Genomic DNA, 23,505 nt, shown 5'->3' with positions numbered 1-23,505 from the left:
ATTTTCCTGCCAAACACAGTAAAAACATTCCGAAGATACAAAATTTGGCATTGAAAACGCCAATCTGGCAACTCTGACGCTCAGTGATGATCTGCATTCGCGGTACATAGATGGCAGGCTAGCGGTAACCACGAATCGTAACCACGAATCGTAGCTGGAGTCGGTAATTTTGCAGAGGATTAAAAACGTTACTTCTCTTTGGTCAAATTACATGAAAATCACACCTTTTAAAGAAAATAGTTCAAATAATGCAACCATATGCTAATTTGTTACGGTATATGTAGCTGTGGTCGGTCATACTGCAGAGACTAAAACATAACTTCTCTTTGGTGAAATTACATGAAAATCACACATTTTAAAGAAAAAAAGTTTAAATAATTCAACTATATGCAACCATACATATATAGAAGTGTGCATTTGAGCAAAACCCGTCCTTTTTTTGCATTTTCTCTGTTTTCTCTATTTCTCTGTTTTCCCTGAAATTAGTGACACCGTCACTACCTATACCAGTGGTGGGCAACCCCTATGGCTAGATTCTTTTTTTTTTAACTTAATAAAAATATTGTGCTGTTGGATCCACAATAAATAAATAAAAATAAATAGATAAATAATAATAATAACAAGTTCAGATTAGGAAAGATTTTTCTACAACTCATAACTGATGGCTACAGACATTTCCAAAGCTGTATATATAAACTTACCTGGAATGTTTACAATTTTACAGTATATGACATCTTCGTCTTCATGGAATAATTATTTTTAAGAAGCTTCTGGATCCACACAAGTGGCCTGAAAGAGCCAAAGGTTGCCGACCATTGACCTATACCTACATGGGGTTAGGTTGGCGGTTAGGTTAGACTTTCCTTTCAAATCAGAATAACACAAAACTACTTTTAAGTTAGATTACAGTGAATTCCATTTTTTGAGATATAGCTTTCATTGTTTTTTTAGTATTCCAGCCAATAACACGTAAAGTTGCCCAAGAATGCATTACACTTACATATTTTCACTAATCTGTAACTTTGTCTCTGTTATTGTATGTCTGGCATACAAGAATGTAAACACCGAACAAGCGCTTGACAAGCTGCCTTCAATTTGTCTACAAATTTGGAACCAATGAAAAAACCAGGCCACATAAAGCAATATTAAAAGTGGTGACAAACTAAGCATTTCTCGCTATCAAGCTACTCACTTTTGGCACTCGCTTTGTTACAAAACTCTTGCGTATCGGTTATGTACGACATGTTTTGCTGACGACTTTTTTGGCTACCAGCAAACGATAATAATAACAAGGTTTCACGTCAAGTTTTCTCCTGTTATGTTTACAAACGAGTTTATGGATTACCTAGAAAAAAAAAAAAACACCCTTTCGCTCGGGATCGGTATGTGTGGAAGGGGAAGAGATGTCTGAAGATGAAAAGATAGTGGTGTATAAAAGTCGGCTATTGCCAATAAACTCATTTTTGGGCGATGATCGTGGCGCAAGAGGAATGGGCAGGAAACTTGGACGGCGACACCTTCATCAGCAACCAAAAGTGGAGAAAATGGTATGAGGCGTAGTGATAGCGAAAGGTAGAACAAGGGAAAAAACGGTGAGGTAAACTGAAATGAGCACATGTAGTATGAGAGAAAGTTTGAAAGAAAGCGAATTTCAGTTGAAGAAAAAGTACAAGGTTTGTGCGTGGTTATGTTAGGAAATGTGTGTATTCTGCGAGAAGTGAGTAGGATCCTCGAGTGGCTCCCACGAAGCGAGTAGAGGGCAGAGAGAGCTGGCCCCTGACGGGGCAGAGCGATGCTGACAAGCAGTGGCGGGCGGCTCCCTAAAGAGATGTAGGATTCGAACCCACTGCTTTCGGCCACCTTCACAGAGACTTAACCCACTACACCACAAAAAAAAAAAAAAAAAAAATCAGATTGTCTCTGTCACTAGCGAATTTCTTTCATATGGAGAGGAGAATTGACCCCTAACGGAGCAGAGCAAAGTCAGCGGGCGATACTTGGAGCATAAACTTGAGAATAGATCCGGTGGGCAAGTGTAAATTTGTGTAAATATATGAGAGAAATTCGCTAGTAACAGCAATATCAATCCGATAATTTTATGACAGTCGCATACAGGATTGGAACCCACTGCTATCGGCCACTCATAGAATACCTTCACAGAGCCTTAGCCCACTACACCAACAGACACTTAAAAGCCTTGAAACCTGGAATCGAACTGATTCCCGAGGAAAGATAACTAATCTGCGACCCCAATTCCTGTTACTAGCGAATTTCTCTCATAGTTAAGTTGGCGAAAAGCGTGAAAGGGATTTATTCCGATCCTTACCCCTTGCCAACTGGTGCACTTGGGCCTTGTGTAAAACAGGAATTGGGGTCGCAGATTAGTGATCTTTCCTATCCTTGGGAATCAGTTCGATTCCAGGTTTCAAGGTTTTTAAGTGTTTGTTGGTGTAGTGGGCTAAGGCTCTGTGAAGGTATCTTACGAGTGGTCGATAGCAGTGAGTTCGAATCCTGCATGCGTCATAAAATTATCGCGTTGTGTAAATCTCTTCCACTCCGAGCACAACTTTGAAAACAGATAATTGTGCAACTCGGGAAATGTGTCAAATGTACACCACTATAAAAAGTGGGAAGTGCTTTGTGTGGATTTATCCATGCGAGCCCGCTTGCCGGCGTCAACGATGAGGTTTTGGTTGTGCCGGACCGGTAGCACAGAAACACACTCCTTTGCCACGACCCGTAAGCGGCGAGGGTTGCAGATAGGAGCAACGCCTGATCTCTGCCGAGTCTTAGTTGGTTATCGAGTCTATTACAGCGGTAGTCTAGTGGAGGAAAAAAGTTGACATCTATTTCATGTTGTTGTTAATGCTTTTATAAGTGTATAGTAACAATTAAAGATGGGGAATAAAGAAACAATAATATGGATGCTCAATTCTATATTTTATATATTAACCCCAAGAATGGTGGCTCATTTGAACATTCAAGTAGCAAAATTTTTCGTTAATGCTTCTCAGCAGTTATCCACTTTTCCCAGTAATAAGAGTCAGTAGCATGATACTCACTTTGGACCCAAAATCAAAGTCAGTAGCAAAAACGAGTAGCCTACTAACGAGAAATGACTATGTGGTGCCACCTTAAGAGAACTAAATTTAAACCACTTTGCATGTTCACTAAGCAAAAGAGATTAGTAGGCTGGTCACCAAATACATATATTTCATACAAACTTACGCTGTGGTAAATACATTTGACTAAAACACAATAAGACGAATGTTCTTTTATCTTTGTATATACTGAGTTGCGAGGTCCACACAAATTGAATGCACCGTTAGTAACCAATCCTGTAATATTACCCAGTCATTGTATCAAAGTAGGACTCGAGGTCTGAGAAAAGCGACGGTACTGTGCAAGAGGTAACAGGAAGTAATATCAATAATTTTATTGCAACTGATGGCACATCCTCCTTGAAATATTTGACACACACGCACAGGTGCTTTGTAACCGAGGAAGCAATGAGGTTTGTTGCGTCTTTGATTATTGAGTCTCGAAGACAAGGGTGTACATTAGTGAGAAAAGTGGTGCATTTTCTTCTGTGGAGCCCCATAACATGGAAAAAATCTTTCTTTTAATATTCTTTATTTATATTCCCTAAGTTATCTGTTGCCAGTTTATGGGGAGTCTTAGACTAAGGTTGCCAAATTCATCGCACCAAATTACTTTTAGCAGAGGAAATTGGCATTAAAAATTAACTTATAGCACAAAAGGCCAAAATTTGGAACATCCCGGTAAACACTAAACACTGTTTACAAATGTAACATGTATTCCGCAAAACCCATATATATTTCTCTATTGTGCATATCCGGAAGCTAATTGAGACTATAGTGGTGTCTACACAGGTGGCCCAGTGCTTGAAGATGGCCGCACAGTCACGGGCATCTTCTAAGGAAACACCCAAGAGTCCTTCTCTGTGAAGCTTCTACCCACCACAGTCTCGGCCGGGCAGATTACCATCTCGGAAGCAGGGTTCTCGCTTTCCCCCATTTTGTATACCCGTACCCTCAAACTCTGGAGCCACCCGTACGGCACTACAAAAAGGTCAACGCGCCTTGTGACCTGACACCTTGCGAGAAATCTTGCACCTCACAGTTGAAATCACAAAAAAAAAAAAAAAAAAGTTAGGTTGGTTTGAAGGCAAACTCTGATAGAGAGTTGGTTTTATTTAGCAATAAATTTGGGCACCAATGCTATGTGGCTCGCTTCAAATCGTGTTACAAGGCGATCTGCTTGAGGGGGAGGGGGGAGGTGAGAAAGCAAGGAGTCAGTGAACCAGCCTCACAGCGTAATGCTCCGAAACGACGCGGTTCCTCGTCTACTTCGTCCACCTTTATGTACAGGGCAGGTCATGACCCGTGCTCCTATTTAAACGTTCTTACACTGCTGACTCACGAAGACAGAGGGTATACGTTCTTCAACGAATTAATTGTGCATCTTCACATGGCTGGCAGACCAAGGCACTGGTTAGTCATCAGTGGTCGATACTGGTAAGCTTCACGTGCATTTCCTCAAGGAGGCTTTGTCCCACTTGTGGGCCTCAAGGAAGCTTGGTCAAGTTGATGTATCTGGGTGGCACATGAGTCACATGGCAGGCCCCACGAGCGATCCCGTTGAGGGTCCTCGGAGTCAAAGGGCGTGCGTGGAACGGTGAGGTGAGGGAGGGACGAGGACCAAGGAGTGAACTCTAGAAGTGAGGGCAACTTTCTAACAAAATCCATATACAGTACCAGTGGGTTCCCTCCCATGTGGGACTGTACGGCAGCGAGATGGTGGACAATACCACCAAAAGGGTGCCTTAGCACAGAAACAAGACCAGTACATGGTCAGCGATGCCTTGCATCGACTAGACAAAAGCCATCTGAGAAATCTGGATGGCGGACTACACTGCCACCGCCATGGCCTGTGAATGGCCGACCACAACCTACCTTAAGTCAACCCCCTCCCACACTTTTCCTTCTGTTCCCCCATACATGTCAGCTATATCAAGAATAGGGATAAATCATTGGCACGCACAAAACTTAAACATTCCTTGTATCTACGACAGGGAATGGATCTCCTTCCACGACTGCCTGTTTTACTGTAACCAAATAAGGGATAATTTCCAGACACTATAGGGACCTTCTTGGGGACCATTCCACTCCCCTACACCGCCTGAGAATAGCTTAATCTCCAGATGAACACGGTCCTGGCAGACAACCTAATCTCTTCCTCCCCAATGGGAGTCTCTCTGTCATACCTTCCAGTTAGGACCAAACTAATTAACCACCTCTGAAGACTACGGTAAACAATGTAAAATCATCCCACGTGCCATTCCTTTATGGTAGTATAATCCTTACCAACCTCCATCTGCTAGGTTTAAAATCAATTACTATAAACTCTAGTCCTATCCCCATCCAAATATATGATGCAATTTCCAAAATATATATATAACATCCCCCACTGGGGATTCCCCATCAAGAACCTTGTAACTGAAGCAACCTTGATAAGAACTCCTTACTGGTTGAAACCCATTGATAGTTTTCCATGTGTACACTTAGTTATCTCGAATTATGACAAAAGAAACAATATAGATTTAATATATCTAGACTTTGCAAAAGCTTTTGATACCATCCCACATGAAAGACTACTTACTAAATTAGCTTTACACGGAATAAGTGGTAGCCTATTAAGCTGGACTGGTAATTGGTTGAATGGTCAAACACAGAAAGTTGTTTTAAATGGAAAAACTTCTAGATGGAAAAATGTTACAAGTGGAGTTCCTCAGGGTTCCATTCTTGGGCCACTTCTATTCATAGTATATATCAATGATATAGACCATGGACTAATCTACTGTTTCCAAATTTGCTGATGATACAAAACTGTGCGGAATGGCAAATGATCGCTTAAATCAATTAGATATTCAAGGAGATTTAGATAAAATACAGCAATGGTCTGAAAAGTGGCTAATGAAATTTAACACAAATACAAGGTAATGCACATTGGTAAAAATAACAGTAAGTACGATTACACGTTATTTGGAAATTCGGTAACAAAAGTGGATAGTGAAAAGGATCTCGGCGTAATTATCAGTAACGACCTCAAATCATCTAAGCAGTGTATTTCAGCCTCTGAGAAAGCAAATAAGATTCTGGGATTGATTGCGCGATCTTTTGATTTCAAAGTCCATCACTCATTAACAAGCTTTATAAATCATTAGTTCGTCCACATTTGGAATATGCCGTTTCCGTCTGGTCACCGAATCTCATTAAAGACATTGACAGACTGGAAAAAGTACAACGGCAAGCCACAAAACTGATTCCAAATATCAAAAATAAATCATGCAAAAATCGACTAAAACATATGAATCTGTTTTCCCTAAAAAAGCGTAGACTCAGAGGTGACTTGATACAGGTCTTTAAAATTCTAAAGGGAATTGACATAAAAAGTGACAAAATTTTCACATTGAATGAGAATCAGACAAGAAACAATGGTCTCAAACTGTCCGGAAATAGATTCAATTTGGAAGTAGGTAGAAACAACTTTGCTAACCGTGTAGTTAATGAATGGAATAAACTTCCTGCACAGGTAGTGCAATGTAGTTCAGTTCGAAGCTTTAAGAATCATTTAGATAAACACCTAAGCAAGATGCTGTAATGATTATAATTTATTTTATATTGTTTTTGTTTTGTTATCATTTGTCTGATTTTCATTTATTATTAGTTATATGTCAATTTATCATTATTTACTATTTACCTCTTTGTTTATTATTTAACTATACCTATGCATTTATTTATTTATTTTATTTGTTATTTACATTATTATAGTTTTTATTTATTATTTTATTATTATCATGATTTTTTTTTTGCATCCGACCTAGATATAGACCAAAAGGTCTCCTGTCGCCATGCTCCACCTTTGTAATCCTTTGTATGCAAGTTTCAAATTGGCCTCTATCCTTATTATCCAATTAACATACATATATAATCAATTCTTGTATTGTTCCAGTTTGGCTATATGTTAGTGTATGAAAATAAAGAACAAAGTCATAATTCTGGCTACACTTAAAAAAATACAATAATTTCATGGTGGCCAATGGTAAAGCCACAAGAAAATTCACAACTTTGGCAAGAAAAATAGGTAATCAAACAAAATTATTCAAGTCACTGGGTCCTATTAAGCTCAGTGACCCCATAATGCATTTTACTCACCTGATTTTATTTTTATTGAACCTACTGGAAGGAAAATAAAACACCCACTGTTCTCATTTGTTTGTTCATTATAATACAAAGTCATAATGTATTTTCATATACTAATTTACAGAAAGAAAGGCCCCTTTTCTTCAGTGCTCCTGTCCAAATCGATAACCAACCATTAGTACATGAAGAAGTTGATAACATTACATTAGTTTTTCATGTCATGGATACAGATTAAAACAGCAATTGATAAAGTGAGCATGGCCTGTAAGGAATACATTTAAGTATTACAATAAAACAGTATTTCTATTGTGTTTTCTTTACTGTGAAGTTCCACAATACTAATGAGTGGTGCTATAATCATTCATCTGTTTGTTTAACCATCTATTTCATTTATTCATTTGTTTTGTAAAGGTCAAGTGTCATTTCATGGGCCCAATAACATATCTGATTCAAGCTTAAATTAGACCATTTCCAACAAATACAAATTGAGATATTGAACAGATTTTAGATATGATCCTATAAAACCCCCACTGGTGTATATAGGAAATTACCACAGCATCGTTAAATACATAACAATTTCATGCAGTATTTGTTCAGATGGAGCACCTGCATTTAAAGAACATGTTCAAAAGCACAAAAAAGAACCAAATATATATGTTTTTTTTTTTTCGAGGAATATGTCACAATCATTTCCAACTCAAATGCATAAGTCTGAGTTTGAATCTAATAACTCCCAACACAGTTCAAATCTTTGAAGAGAAATGTGCAACACAGTGTTACACTAGAAAATTTTTGCTTTTGTGTGAGTTATCATGTGATTTTTTAAAACATCTTAGGAGAAAGCTGCATCGCACAAGTCATACTGGAAAGTCATATCTACAGTGTTAATCATCATATGCTGGGTGACATTGCTCCTTTGTGAGCACTGCATTGCACAGTTCACAGTAGAAAGGCTTCTTTCCATGTGGGACATCAAGTGCTATTTTAGAATGCCCTTACATAAGAAAGGTCCATGTCAAAGTCAAACTATTGGAAAGGCCTTTCTCCGGTGTGCATCATCACATGATATTTGAAATCATCCTTATTTGAGAAATCTGCATCACAAAGGTAACATTGTAAAAGGATTCTCTCTAGAGTAAAATCATGATGTCTCTTATAAGTTACATCATATAGGTCAGACCGTATAGATTATTATGTGATGTTTGAGAACACTTTTGCATGAGAAAGCTTTGTTGCACAGATCACACTGGAATATTTTCTCTCCAGAGTGGTTCATCATGTGATAGTTGAGAGCAACCTTTTGTGAGAAAACTGAATCACACAGGTCACACTGGAATGGCTTCTATCCTGTGTGGGTCATCATATGACATTTGAGATCATCATTTAGTGAGAAAGCTGAACCGCACAGGTCACAATGGAAAGGCTTCTCTCCAGTGTGTATTTTCAAGTGACGTTTAAGATCACCCTTTTGTGAGAAAGCTGAATTGCACAGGTCACACTGGAAAGGCTTCTCTCCTGTATGGGTCATCATGTGACATTTGAGAACACCCTTTCGTGAAAAAGTTTTATTGCACAGGCCACATTGGAAAGGCTTCTCTCCAGTGTGGGTCCTCATATGACATTTGAGATCACTCTTTTGTGAGAAAGCAGAATCACACATATCACACTGAAATGGCTTCTCTCCTGTGTGGGTCATCATGTGATGTTTGAGATAACCTTTTTGTGAGAAAGCAGAATCACACAAATCACACTGGAAAGGCTTCTCTCCTGTGTGGGTCATCATGTGACGTTTGAGATCACCCTTTAATGAGAAAGCAGAATCACACAAGTCACATTGGAAAGGTTTCTCTCCTGTGTGGGTCATCATGTGACGTTTGAGATCACTCTTTCGCGAGAAAGCAGAATCGCACAAGTCACACTGGAAAGGTTTCTCGCCTGTGTGGGTTATCATGTGACATTTAAGACGATTCTTTTGTGAGAAAGCTGAATTGCACAGGTCACACTGAAAGGGTTTCTCTCCTGTGTGGGTCATCATGTGACGTTTGAAATCACCCTTTCGTGGGAAAGCAGAATCGCACAAGTCACAATGGAAAGGCTTCTCTCCTGTGTGGGTTATCATGTGAAGTTTAAGACTACTCTTTTCTGAGAAAGCTGAATCGCACAGGTCACACTGGAAAGGCTTCTCTTGTGTGTGGGTCATTATGTGACGTTTGAGGCTATCCTTTCGTGAGAAAACTGAATCACACAGGTTACACTGGAAAGGCTTCTCTTGTGTGTGGGTCATTATGTGACGTTTGAGATCACCTAGTTGTGAGCAAGCAGAATCACACAGGTCACACTGGAATGGCTTCTCTCCTGTGTGGGTCATCATGTGACATTTGAGAATACCCTTTCGTGAGAAAGCAGAATCGCACAAGTCACACTGGAAAGGCTTCTCTCCCGGGTGAGTTATCATGTGACATTTAAGATCAGTCTTTTGTGAGAAAGCTGAATTGCACAGGTCACACTGGAAAGGCTTCTCTCCCATGTGAGTCTTCATGTGACGGTTGAGAGCACCCTTTTGTGAGAAAGCTGCATTGCACAGGTCACACTGGAAAGGCTTCTCTCCTGTGTGGGTCATTATGTGACGTTTGAGACTAAACTTTTGTGAGAGAGTTGAATTACACAGGTCACACTGGAAAGGTTTCTCTCCTGTGTGGGTCATTCTGTGCTGTTTGAGAGCACCCTTTCGCGAGAAAGCTGAATTGCACAGGTCACATTGAAAAGGCTTCTGTCTTGTGTGGGTCATCACGTGACATTCGAGATCACGCTTTAGTGAGAAAGCAGAATGACACTGGAAAGGTTTCTCTCCTGTGTGGGCCAACATGTGATATATGAGGTGACCCTTTTGTAAAAAAGCTGCATCACACAGGTCACATTGAAAAGCTTTTGTCTTGTGTGAGTCATGTGAAATTTAAGCTGAGCCTTTTGTGAGAAAGGTGCATTGGAAAGGTCACATTGGAAAGGTTCCTTTCCTGTGTGGGTCATCACATGGCATTTGAGGGTACCTTTTCTTCAGAAAGCACAATCACACAGGTTACACTAGAACGATTCTCTCCTATGCTGATCATCATGTGATGTTTGAGATGTTTATGATTAACCTTTGATGAGAAAGCTGCATCAAATAGGTCACATTGGAAAAGGTTCTCTTTTGTGTGGGTTATCACTTGATAATTAATATGACCCATGAGGTAGCTGTGCCACTAATGTCACATCAAATTCTCTTTGTTGTATGACAAATACATGGGATATATGGATAGCTTTCCCAGAGAAATGTTGATAGTTACCCTTCTCCTGGAAAAAAAAATGTAATTATAAGATTGACATCTAACTTCTTGAGATGTGTAATAATAGGATTGTGGATGCTTTGTACACAAACTCTAGTCCCTTTGTACATGCCATCACCTAAGTAGAAATACAGTACTATCAGATATGGTACTTTGATATATTGCATTCCACTTTTTCATTAAAAATGCACTGAAAATCATCCAATAGGTACATGCATACTCATTTGGGCGCCAATGTTATGTGGCTCGCTTATAAAGTCGAGAAAAGAGGAGGGGGTGAGACGGCGAGTGAGGTGACGACTAGTGTGTTTCAAGTCGTGTCACAAGTCGATCTGCTTGCGGGGGAGGGGGAAACAGGGGAGAGAGCAAGGAGTCAGCGAGCCAGGCTTACAGCGCAATGCGCAGAGGCGATGCGGTTCATCGTCTGTTTTCTTCATCTTTATATAGATGGGCAGGTCATGACCTGTGCTCCTAATTAGCTTGAGGTCAAGTGTGATGGGTGGGAAGTCGGACACGAAACGACCTTACCTTGCTGACTTACGAAGACAGAGGGTATGCGTTCCTCAATGAATTCATTGTTCGTCCTCATGTGTCTGGCAGACCGAGACACTGGTTAGTTATCTTGATGCCTGACAAAGTCCGTCTTAGGCTGGTGAGCTGCATGTGCTTTTCCTCAAGGAGGCTTTGTCCCACCCGCGGACCTCAAGGAAGCTTGGTCGAGTCGACGAGGCTTCCAAACTCACAGTTGCCCTTTCCTTTCATTTTAGTTTCACTCAAAGCCAGCACATCCATCTTTCTTCTCACAAACATACTGACTATCTCTTCCCTTTTACTCTCATCTGTACCACATCCACGCACATTAAAAGACCCAAACCTTAGGGTACTGGTTGGAAAACTCCCAGACCCTCTTATGCCTTTTCTTCTTATTTTAGGAATGTCCCCTTTTGGGGCTACAGGTAGTAGGACTCCTAATCCCATCCCCCATCCCGTTTTTTGTCGCCTTTTACAACTCGAGTGGAGAGACTTGGTGGTAGCATTCTCTTCCCCCACCACAGGGTCGGCAAAAAAAGGAAATGAATATTCAGAGAAATGGTACAGGACAGTAACAAGGGAGGGATAGTCGCAGTATAAAAGTGTCATCATTTTTCTATGCACAGAGTTTTCCTCTATCACAGACAAAATGATGCATGGCTCTGGTCCAAAGGGGCGCCCCATATAGACTCTAAAGTATCAACTGCATGCTACTTTGCCACAATAACATGCAGCCAATACCCCAGACAGGGGTTTGATATATGTTTGTCATTTACTCGTTTTTTTTTTCTTTCTTTTTCCATCTTTTCCAAGCTTTGTCTCTTATATCCTTAGCCTCACTACATTTTTGTTGTACCAGCTTTTTATGTATACTCTTTCTTGCTTTTGTTGTGGTAGATATTTGTTAACTCCCTCATTATAAATTTCTTTTAGCATGTTTCATTTCTCTTCCATCTTTGTTTCTTCATTTAGGAATTTATCCCAGTTTGCATTTCAAAAGAATTTTTTTAGTTTCTCAAAATTCGTTTTGTTGTACATTAGTCTTCCTTTTCTATGTTTCTCATTTCTTCTTAAGTCCATTTGCTCTTTTAGTTCGAATTCTATTAGTACATGGTCACTCTTTCCTTTTGGAGTTTTGTAATCAATTCTGTCCACAATTTTGTGAGAAAGCTGAACCACACAGGTCACATTGGAAAGGCTGTCTTGTGTGGGTCATCACATGACATTCAGGATCATGGTTTAGTGAGAAAGAATCACACTGGAAAAAACTTTTCTCCGGTGTGGGTCATCATGTGATATATGAGGTGACCCTTTTGTGAGAAACCTGCATCACACAGGTCACACTGGAAAGGCTTTTGTCCTGTGTGAATGATCACATGACATTTAAGCTGAACCTTTTGTGAGAAAGCTGCAATCCAAAGGTCACATTGGAATGGTTTATCTCCTGTATGGGTCATCACATGACATTTGAAGTTACCTTTTCTTGAGAAAGTAGAATCACACAGGTTACATTGGAATGGCATCTGTCCTGTGCAGGTCATCATGTGAAATTTTAGATGTTTAAGATTAACCTTTGGTGAGAAAGCTGCATCAAATAGGTCACGCTGGAAAGGCTTCTCTTCTGTGTGGGTTATCACTTGATAATTAATGACTAATGAGATAGCTGTACCACAAATGTCACATTAGATTCTCTTTGCTGTATGACAAATACATGGAATCTATGGAGAGCATGCATACTCACACCATGACCAGAATGACTTTTTTTTTTTTTTTTTTTTTTTGGTCATGAGATTTGGAGAGGGTAATGGCCCAGCTGGCTATAGCAGTTATATTTCAACCATTTCAGCATGAGTCAAATTCTCATACACAGCATCAGCTGCCATATGTACACTGAATCACAATACAGGGGGTCACCGCAATTCGACAGGGATGGGGCGGTCTATCATCGGTCAAACCTGGGTTCTGTCGAATCATGATGCAGTTTTTCCCATAGGAATACACTGTAATTAGGGGGGATAGGGACCGACCTCCAGCCCAGACCCCCCCAAAATATCACTATGACCTCTAAAAAACACTTAGACTAAATCAGTAATATCAAAGACTTAATTTTTATCTAATTTTGTTTATTAAACACACTAAGCTGCTGTACAGTACATTTTTGGTGGTGGATGTTGTCGCCAGCAAGTCCTCCCACAGTGACAAGGCACGCTCCTGCACGAGCCCCATGCTGATCGGCATCTTGCGTTGTGTCCTGTCCTCTATCCACTTGATCAACATGTCATCCATCGTGTCGAGACTGGAGTCCCTTGAGCCACGGAGCACAAGGGAAGTCGTGGAAGATGCTGATGCAGTGGCCTGGCGGTACTTGTCCCTGTTCTTCCAAATCATTGATACTCTTGGTCTCGGGACACCCATTTCTGCTGCAACGGCAGAATGAGCCATACCTGCCTCACACTTTCTTATAAGCTCAAGCTTATCTTTGAAAGGCAGGAAAGTGTGTTTCTTAGGGGTGGGGCCGGAGGTGGATTTGCACAGCATGGTGGTGGAACAGCGGAGTGTGGCTTGCCTCGACGATGGCTGGAGTGAGAGCGAGACAGAGTGGCGCATCGGGAATGGCGGCAAATTCGACCAGGTGCGTGGCATGCAAGATTTGAATGTCGAATTGTCAAGTCTGGCTGTCGAACTTTGAGGGTTGGGTATAAATTAGCTACTGTCGAATTTGCGATAATTCGAATTGCGAATGGGTGAATTACAGTGACCGCCTGTACTTGCATTATAAAGTAACTGCTATGTTACTCATTCTCTTTTACTCTAATAATAAACACAGAAAACATGATCAAACCAATTCATAGAATCGGGGTTACATAAAGAATTATCACCCTAGAACACCCATATGAAGAATCGTCACCCCATGAGATCCCACCTGAAGAACTGTCAGCCCATATGCTGAATATTAACAGTGTAATAAATATTAGGTTAGGTTAGGTTAAATGAAGGTTATGGTTATTGTCATCAGCTTATATAAACGAAGAATCGTAAACCCAGGGTGGCCCACATTAGGAATTGTTACCCTAGGATAGCCCACATGAAGAATTGTCACCCTGTCGAAGTCTGGGGTGACGATTCTTCATGTGATCCACAGAATCCAGGTGTAATTCACATACAACTATAAAAAAATATATGCATAATCAAGACGCTGACGCCGGCATCCTCGTGTACCCATTTGTGCTTCATGACACCTAGGTAGGCGTCATCATACTGAAGAGGTTAATATAACTCCATAATATTCCATGTTTTGGCTCACAAGACCTGAATCTAAAAATTACCTAGGAAGTTTCATTCAGTTCTTGTCACTCATCTGACTGAAATAAGTGATGTGAGTCACATTAAGATACACAATGTATTTGTGTTATTATTTTAGTAAAACAACAGATAAAAGAACTGCTATCAAAGAAACAACATTAGTAAATGTGGAAATAGCAAGATGACAGTGTATAATGGGAGAACTAGTGCTTTACCATTTTCAACCTACAGGTTGATGAAACACAAAGGCAGAGGCAGGCCCAGGATCAAAAGGGGGGGTAACCTGAATATTATGGAGATGACGCTTGGGGGGGGGCTGTGAATTTTGTATACATAGATGATGCTTTTAAACAGATGTACTTTCTAGCATATGATGATTTTGAATCTTAATGTAAGTATATATATTCTAACTTGATTTAGTTTCTTTCAAAATACTGGGCAAAAGTCAAACTTAATCTTACATTTCTAAAGATTTACCTTCAATAATGTGTTGATTATTCTTCCAATTATTTCCACATACTGGTGTACAGGAGGCAGGTTTCTCAACTTTTGCAATGAGATAATGAAAGAAAAAAAAATGGGGCAAAGAGGGGATGGCTTCAGCCCCATCAGTCAACCCCCCCTGGATCTGCCACTGCACAGAAGCATTATATACACAAACCCAGTCATCTTTCAGGAACTCTGTTACATCTACCTAACTGGTTGTGACACTTGTGTGATAATACTGGCAAAAAGAGAAAATAATAAATCCCTTGTTATCTTTGTGGACACTATATGACATTAGTATGACCCAACATCCACAAGGACCTAAGATAGGAAGGAAAAAGTGGTGGATGGGAGTGGGTATATGATTTTTTATTCGGCTACTTCCCATAAACGGGGGGGGGGATGCCCTTGGTATATAGTATTAAACATCAACATCAACTTTGGTTTCATTTGAATATTTCTTAAATTACTGTTTCTCAAATGGTCACTTCCCATATAAACACTTTGTACAAGAAAATAATACATATATATATATATATATATATATATATATATAACCAAGGACTGTTTTCCCCCTTACAAGGGAGGTAGCCAAAGTCAGGCATAAATCCATTCCCACCAAGCTCGTCCCCACATATTCCACTCCCATTCACCACCCCTCCCTCCTTCTTTTACTGGCTCATCCTGGATGACAGGTCATCCCTGCATCTCGACCACTGACCTGGGTTACAAGCAATGCAGCAAGACACAGCACATCCACAGAAAGGCCACTTCATTTAATTGGCAAACCCCACTCTCCACCCCCTCATGCAGAAAAAGAGAAGACAAGGAGAAATCCCTTCAGGCTGCACCAAAATATCATTCACACATACTCCCTCACCCCCCATCCCCCACCCAACCCCTTCCATGCATCACAGCATCATCCATACACAACCATTCTCAACTCACTCCTATCATCTGTCTTTTCTCTTCCTTCCTCCAACAGATATTCCCCTCTTTCCCAATGCCCATTTTCCCCATCCATCCATCTCTTCTTTGCTCGCCCCCTCATCTTCACTGCTTCCACCCCTGCCTTCAACACCTCTTTTACTAATCTTTTTTCACTCACTTTTTACATGTGTCCAAACCATTCAAATACTCTCTCATCAACCTATAATACTTCTCAGGCATTTCATCTCAAACACATTTAAACTACCACCCTTTCACATAATCTCTTAGCATCCATTCCCAAATGTCTATTGCTCATTACACTTTTTAATCACCCAAGGCATTTACTTGCTTCTCTCAATCTACATTCTACCTCCACTCCTTCCTTTCCCACCACATTTGCCCCCAAGTATCTAAAGCTATCCCCTTCCAGTCTCTCTCCCTTAATACTCACTTCCAATTTACTGCCATCCTCTACACTTGTACATCTTATCATCTTACTTTTACCCACATTCATCTTCAACTTCCTTCTTTCACACACCTTCCAGAACTCCGCCACTAACATCCCTAATCCCTCCTCTGATCCTACTACAAGTGAAGTGTCATCAGGAAACAACTGGCTTATCACCCATTTTCTTTAATCATCTCCAATCCCTGTCCCGTAACCCTTGTATTTACCTCTCACACCACCCCATCCATGCATTATTTGAACAGCCAAGGCTACATGACACATCCCTGGCTAAGTCCCACTTTTACCTCAAACCACTCACTCTTTCCATTTCTAATTCTAACACAGGCTTTATTACTCTCGTAAAAACTTTTGACTGCCCTTAACAGATTTTCTCCTGTCCCATATATCTGTAATACCTACCACAGTGCTTTCCTGTCGACCCTATAATAAGCCTTTTCCAAATCCATACATACATATACCAAGGCATTTTCCCCCTTACAATGGAGGTAGCCAAAAAGGGAAAGGCATAAAATCATTTCCACCCATTTCATCCCTGAATACACTCCACACCCCTCCACCCTCCGTCTCATCTGAGCACCTCCTGGATGACGGGTCATCCCTGCACCTTGTCCACTGCCCTGGGTCAGAAGCAGTTTCACATAAATGCCTAAAAAACACCCTTACCTTTTCCTAAAGATTACTCACATATCTGCTTTAACACAAAAAACTGATCCATGCAACCCCTACCTCTCCTAAACCCACACGGTTCCTCACCAATTACTCCCTATGTTCCTCTACTAAATCTTCTCAGTTAAAATTCTCCCATAGGCCTTCCCAACTACACTCAACAAGCTGATCCCTATGAAACTACTACACTCACAGTTATCCCTTTTTCCTTATAAAGCAGAACTATACAGGCATTCCTTCCACTCCTCTGGCACTCTACCCTCTTTTAGACACACTTTAAACAACCTCACTAGCCAGTCCACTATCACTATACTGTATCTCCCTTTCTTATACACTCCAAATGACACCTAACCCAGGTGCCTTACCTGTACTCATCATTTTAGTAACTGGTTTCACCTTTTCTCTACTTGATTCACCTCCCTTCCTTTCTCCATTTTCTTCCAAAACATTATTATTACTTTCATTTTTATTTTTTTCATACTCTTACCCTATGTCACATCTGTTCTTTTTTGCTTCCTTTATTCTCTTCTCTTTTTCTTCATACCTTTTGTATGATTCTCTCATCCTATTTTGCAACGAATCTGTGAATGCTCATTTCTTCTCTTCTACAACTTTCTTTGCTTCCTCATCTCACCACTCACTACCCTTCCACCTATTTCCTCACACACCATCTTTGCATACCTTGTAACTCCCCTCCCCATTCCTCCTCCACTTCTAGTTCTACTCTATCCTCCACTCCCTCCCACTCTTCTCTCAGCTTCTTGTACTCCTCCTTTTCTTTCTCATTTAAGCAGTTCACTTTAAGCACCTCCCTACCTTCTGTCCTTTTCCTCTTTCTCCATCTATCCTCCACTCTCAACTTACCTTCCACCAAAAAATTATCTGATATTCCCCACTCACTCCCCTTAGAATATGTACAACCAAACCTCTTCTTACTCTTCTTCTGTTATCACCGTATAGTCCATTAAAGCCCTATCTACCACCCATCCACCACCCTCTCCCATGTGTACTTATGCCTGACTTTCCTCGTAAACACATTATTTGCTATCATCAACTCTCTTTTTAGACACATCTCCACCATCATCTCTCCACAATTTTTTCCTGGCACTTAACACTTCCCAATGACTCTTCTATTGGTTTGTTTCCTACCCTAGCATTGAGACTGCCCAATGCCACTGCATTATTTCTTCCTAAACCCTGTATGTACTCGTTTACATTTATTAAAAAAAAAAAAAAAAAATCCCTTTCCTCTACATTCTTCTCATTACCAGGCCCACATGCACTTACAAAGACCAACATCTCCCTTCCCAGTTTCACCTTCATCCACATTAACCTTGAAGAAACCTTCCACTCCACCACATGCTTACCTATCTCTTCACTTCGCTTACTAATATAGCGACCCCTTCTCTCCCTCGTCCTTTCTTCACTCCTGACACCCTCTCAACTACACTCAAACTTGCCCCCCCCCTTTTTTTTTCAAGGAATGCCCCCTTTAGGACTACAGAGATTAGAATGCCTAGTCCTATCCCTGTCCTGTTTATGTCACCTTTTATGACTCAAGTGGGAACACTCAGTGACAGTATTCTTTCTCCCCTACCACAAGGTTCAGTGAAAAAGGAAATGAATATTCTGAGAAGTGGTACAAGACATTATTAAGAGTGGGGGGACAGTTACAGTATAATAAATTAGCACTTCTCTATGAACAGAGATTTTCTCTATCACAGACAAAATTACATATGGCTCTGGTCCATAGGAGCACCCCATATAGACCCTAAAGTATCAGCTGAATGCTACTGAGCACATTTTAACATCATAATAACATGCAGCCAATACCCCAGACAGGGGTAATACTTATGCACTATCACCATTTATTTATGGTACACTTGTTGGACAGTGGCATGTGTCAGAAAGTTGATCTAGCAACTTCGTATTAGTTTATTTTTAGTAAAAGAATATTAATGGGTCAAAGCACACAATAATATAATGGCCAGTTCACCATTTTCAGAATTTTCACTATATTTAAGTAGATATGATGTGTGTAAATAGATATATTGATATGGCCAAATAGATAATCAGTATCCAATATCAACAGAAGTCAAATGGTGGCTAGTGGCTTGTGTATTTACCTAGTTGTATTTTGCGGGAAGGGGAGCTATGCCCGTGGTGTCCCGCCTTTGTATCTCACAGTGTCTAGTTTGCTCTTATACTCATGAATGGTTCCTGCACACACTATTTCGTTGTCCAGTTTGTTCCACTCTATGTGGAAAACTGTTTTTCTTCAGATTTCTTCTGTAGTTATGTTTTTTTTATTTTCTTTCCATGTCCTCTTGTGCTTCTCATGTCCCAGGTTGACAAGTCCTCTCTATCGAGTATTTCTGTGCCTTTCATGATTCTGTAGATGGTGAGTACATACTGTGGATGGGCACCCTCTACTGGCTAGGCATGCAAAGTAACATTTTCCTATGGAAGGAGCACTGGGTTTGGATGCTGTAAATGGCAAGAAATGTGTGAATGTGTCCCATTTTTAAGAGTGTTTTTATTTTTTTCTTAATGTGACCAAGCTAAAATTGGACCATGTGCAATTTATTACATAAATAGTTGCCAGGTTACTTCTCCGATATGAATCACCATCCAAATTGTGTATCAGTTATAACTGCTAGCAATATTACATACCAATAGATCCATTTCTCCTAAAAGGGGGTAGGCAGAGCCAAAGCATATATTTCACCCATAACACACACTTTCATTGGTCTCACACTCACCTAATTATGGGTTCAGATTCCATACTTCTCTCCAATTTCTAACAGTAACTCTGAATTACCTGCCCCAACAATCCAACCACATATGGTAAAGGTAATAACTTTGGCTGCAACTATACACCTAGTGTAGGCTCATCACCTACCTTTCTCTTCTTGATATAACTTTACCAGAGGTCCACCACATTCTCCTATCAAGGATGTCAGGTATTGATTCAGTGATGTATGTGAATCAGATAAATTTTTATTGTTCAACTCTTGTTTTCAATTTTTCAGGGTCACTCCTGCTAGTTAATATTGGTAGATATAACACCAAAAACCTATGGATGAACCTATAAAATCATTATTTCTAACAACCTTGCATGAAAAGTAAATTATCCTACCAACCTGTCACCATCTACAATAGTGGTCGGCAACCCTTGTGGCCAATCTATTTTTTTTTTTTAAGTTTAATCAAAATATTGTGCTGTTGGCTCCACAATATAAAAAATATAATGATAGATAAATAAATAAACTAATTTTGTGTGACAAATTCGTGCTCCGTGACAGTCTTAGTCTTACTCATAATTCAGAATGATAACAGAAAACTAATTTACGTTGGATTACAGTGAATTCCATTTTTGAGATATATCTTTCATTGTATTTTGAGTATTCCAGCCAATAACACGCAACACCCCCGTAGCCCAAGAATGCAGTATACTTACATATTTTCATTAATCTGTAACTTTGTCTCTGTTAATTGCATGTCATGCAAGAATGTAAACACTAGTGGTGGGCAGATACCGGTAGAGTTACCGGTTTTACCGGTAACAGCCTCAACGGTACTTTGCCGGTAAAAATTCTGGTATTGTAGGTTCTGTTAACCGATAACTCGATAAGCTATACCATAACACTCAGAGAGCGGTAAGCACGTCTCGCCTTGGTGGTACTGAGTGACGGACTGACGGCACGGGCCCAGTGTGCCGCTAACTTTACCGGTAAAATACCGTTAAGGGATGAACCGCTAAGGTCTCGGTAAGCGCGTCTCGGCTTGGCGGTACTGGCAGCATGAAGGGCCCAGTGTGCCGCTAACTTTACCGGTAAAATACCGTTAAGGGGTGTACCGCTAAGGTCTCGGTAAGCGCGTCTCGGCTTGGCGGTATTGACGGGCCCAGAGTGCCGCTAACTTTACCGGTAAAATACCGTTAAGGGTGTACCGCTAAGGTCTCGGTAAGCGCGTATCGGCTTGGCGGTACTGACGGGCCCAGTGTACCGCTAAGTTCTCGATAATCTTTTACCATTAAAACCGTTTTTTCCGGCACTTTTTTAATTCCTTAATAGAATTAATGTTATTTCTGTGATCAGCATACGGAACTATATCAATTGTGAAAGTTTCATCGAAAAATTCCGCGTCGCCAAACGGAAAAGGCCCATATATGTGATATATATATATATATATATATATATATATATATATATATATATATATATATATATACTGTATATATATATATATACTGTATATATATATATATATATATATACTGTATATACATATGTATATATATATACTGTATATAATATATATATATATATATATATATATATATACATATTATACACCGGGAAATCAACCTCATCAAAAGGCAACTTTTGAATTTGGCATAACCGTCCTGGTTCTTGAATCATGCCCTCAGCAAGGCTAGAGCCAGCCATTTTAAAAATTCAGTTCCCACCACACAACCCTCTTTCAAAGATGTTTTAAAAATTCCATATTGTAACTCCATCAGTTCTCCTTTTAAATTAATTCCCAACAAGCGTCTCACAATTGCCTATCATTATCCTAACACGGTTCACAAATTGTTAATGTTCATCAAAGGTTGAAGGGAAATGAGTCCCCAGGAGTGTATAGCCTTCCTTGTAAAGATTTTGATTTAATGTACCTTGGTCAAACCGGAAGGGATCTTAACACCAGGTTAATGTAATAATGGAGCACAAAAGATCCATTAGGTATGCCCAAGAAAATTTCGCGGTGTTCCAACACGTCAGTACCAAAAATCACAGTCTTGACTGGGACAAAGCCAAAATTTTGTTCAAGTCCAACTGTAGTTTTAGAAGAAAATTGGTTGAATCAGCTTTAATCGAAGAATATCCGAACTTGAACATCTCCCAAGGATATTTATATATACAGTGGCGGATCCAGGATAAAAATTTTGGGGGGGCTAACCTGAATTCCTTCCTCTGAGTAGTCTGATGTATCAGAAGTCTGAGGTATACTTAACTTAATAATGTTTTTCAGATTTTTCTGTATTTTAGACATATATAATAGAATGTATATTCATTTTATATTGTTACACGCTTGTGCTAGTCAGTGATAAGGCACTGGCACGCGTATACTCTCGCATAGAGAGAAATTATTGCAGGATCCGTGTATAGTGTTAGTGCACATGGACTCATAGAAGTAATAAAAATAAAAGTAGCTTTAAAAACAGAAATACAAACAAAAACGTGTATGAACTTCTGAACCTGTTAATAAAAGTATCTAAATTACATTAATAACACACAGCATTGTTCATGGGATTTCACACGAACATCAACCTCCTGTTTTTTGGACAAATACATTGATTACACTGTCTATTTCAATATTGATTTCATTGTGAACGCCGAGTAGCGCCAGGCCGTTGAGGCGATCTTGACCCATAGTATTCCTTAGGTAGGTCTTCAGTCGCTTCAGGGTTGAAAATGAACGCTCGGCCTTTGCGTTCGAGACTGGGAGCGTGATCAAAACTCGGAGGAGCTTGGCCAGGTTCGGATACATTCGGGTCGGGGCGTGGGCCAGGGCATCTCCAATGGATTCGAACTTCTTTGTTGTTGAATACCAGCGCTCTGCTTCCGCCTTCACGGGGCTCAAGGTCTCGATGTCAGCCTCATAAACCTTTGCCGCTTCCAGTACAGCAGCAACATCTCCGTCAGCGCTGCTGAGCAGATTCTTGATCTTGAAGCCAACAGGAATAGTATCATTCCCGAACCGGGGCTGCAGCTCAGTCAATACATGGTCGAGGAATGGGACATATACAGATCTTCGGTAATACTTCTCAGCTGTCTGGAAGGGTAAATTCGCTCGCTGCGTTTGGCGCTTGCAAACTCGAGGTACAGGAATGGTGTCGTGTGATGAACCGATCTCCTGGAGGAGCCCCTCTGCCTTCTTGAAGATGTCCTGGAAGCTGGTCAGTGCACCTTCCCGGGTCTTGTTTAGATGCGTCACCACATCACCAATCGTAGCGTACGCTGAGACTAGATCGACCATAGGGGACTGCAGGGCTCGGCTCGGCTCCACAGTGTGAGCTAGCACAGACTCAGCGACGGCGAGACCAATCAGAAAGCGCGGCTCTCGGATTGCTATTAGTAGTAGTCCCGCCGTCGCATCCGAGTTGCTCTCGTTCTCCAGAAAGACGGCAATAACTGGCAGGAATTCCAAAACACAATGACTGAGTCGTGTCGCTCAACCCATCTAGTAGCGCAGAGGCTGACCAGCTTCTTCCGCTTCGTGGACGTGTGGTCTTTTACGAGCTCAGTAAACCTCATCGAGCGCATGTTTGAGGAATAGATGTAGTTATACACCTCGCTGGGAGTCTGGAGAGCGAGCTTTACCTCCTTGGTGTCACAGGCCTTGGTCAAGACGAGGTTGAGACGATGACTGAAACAATGAATCGTCTTTGCGAGCGGGTATTCTCGCACTACCACAGCTGCACACCCGCGAAACTTTCCCATCATGGCACTGGCACCATCAAAACAGAGGCCACGGCAGTTGCCCATGTTGAGGCCGACACTCT

The sequence above is a fragment of the Oratosquilla oratoria genome, unplaced genomic scaffold (genome assembly GCF_046742065.1).
Source record: "Oratosquilla oratoria isolate Oo_2021 unplaced genomic scaffold, ASM4674206v1 SCAFFOLD79, whole genome shotgun sequence".
In the NCBI taxonomy this organism is placed as follows: Eukaryota; Metazoa; Arthropoda; class Malacostraca; order Stomatopoda; family Squillidae; genus Oratosquilla; species Oratosquilla oratoria.
The sequence above is the reverse complement of the archived record's forward strand: the minus strand, read 5'-3'. Positions refer to the sequence as shown.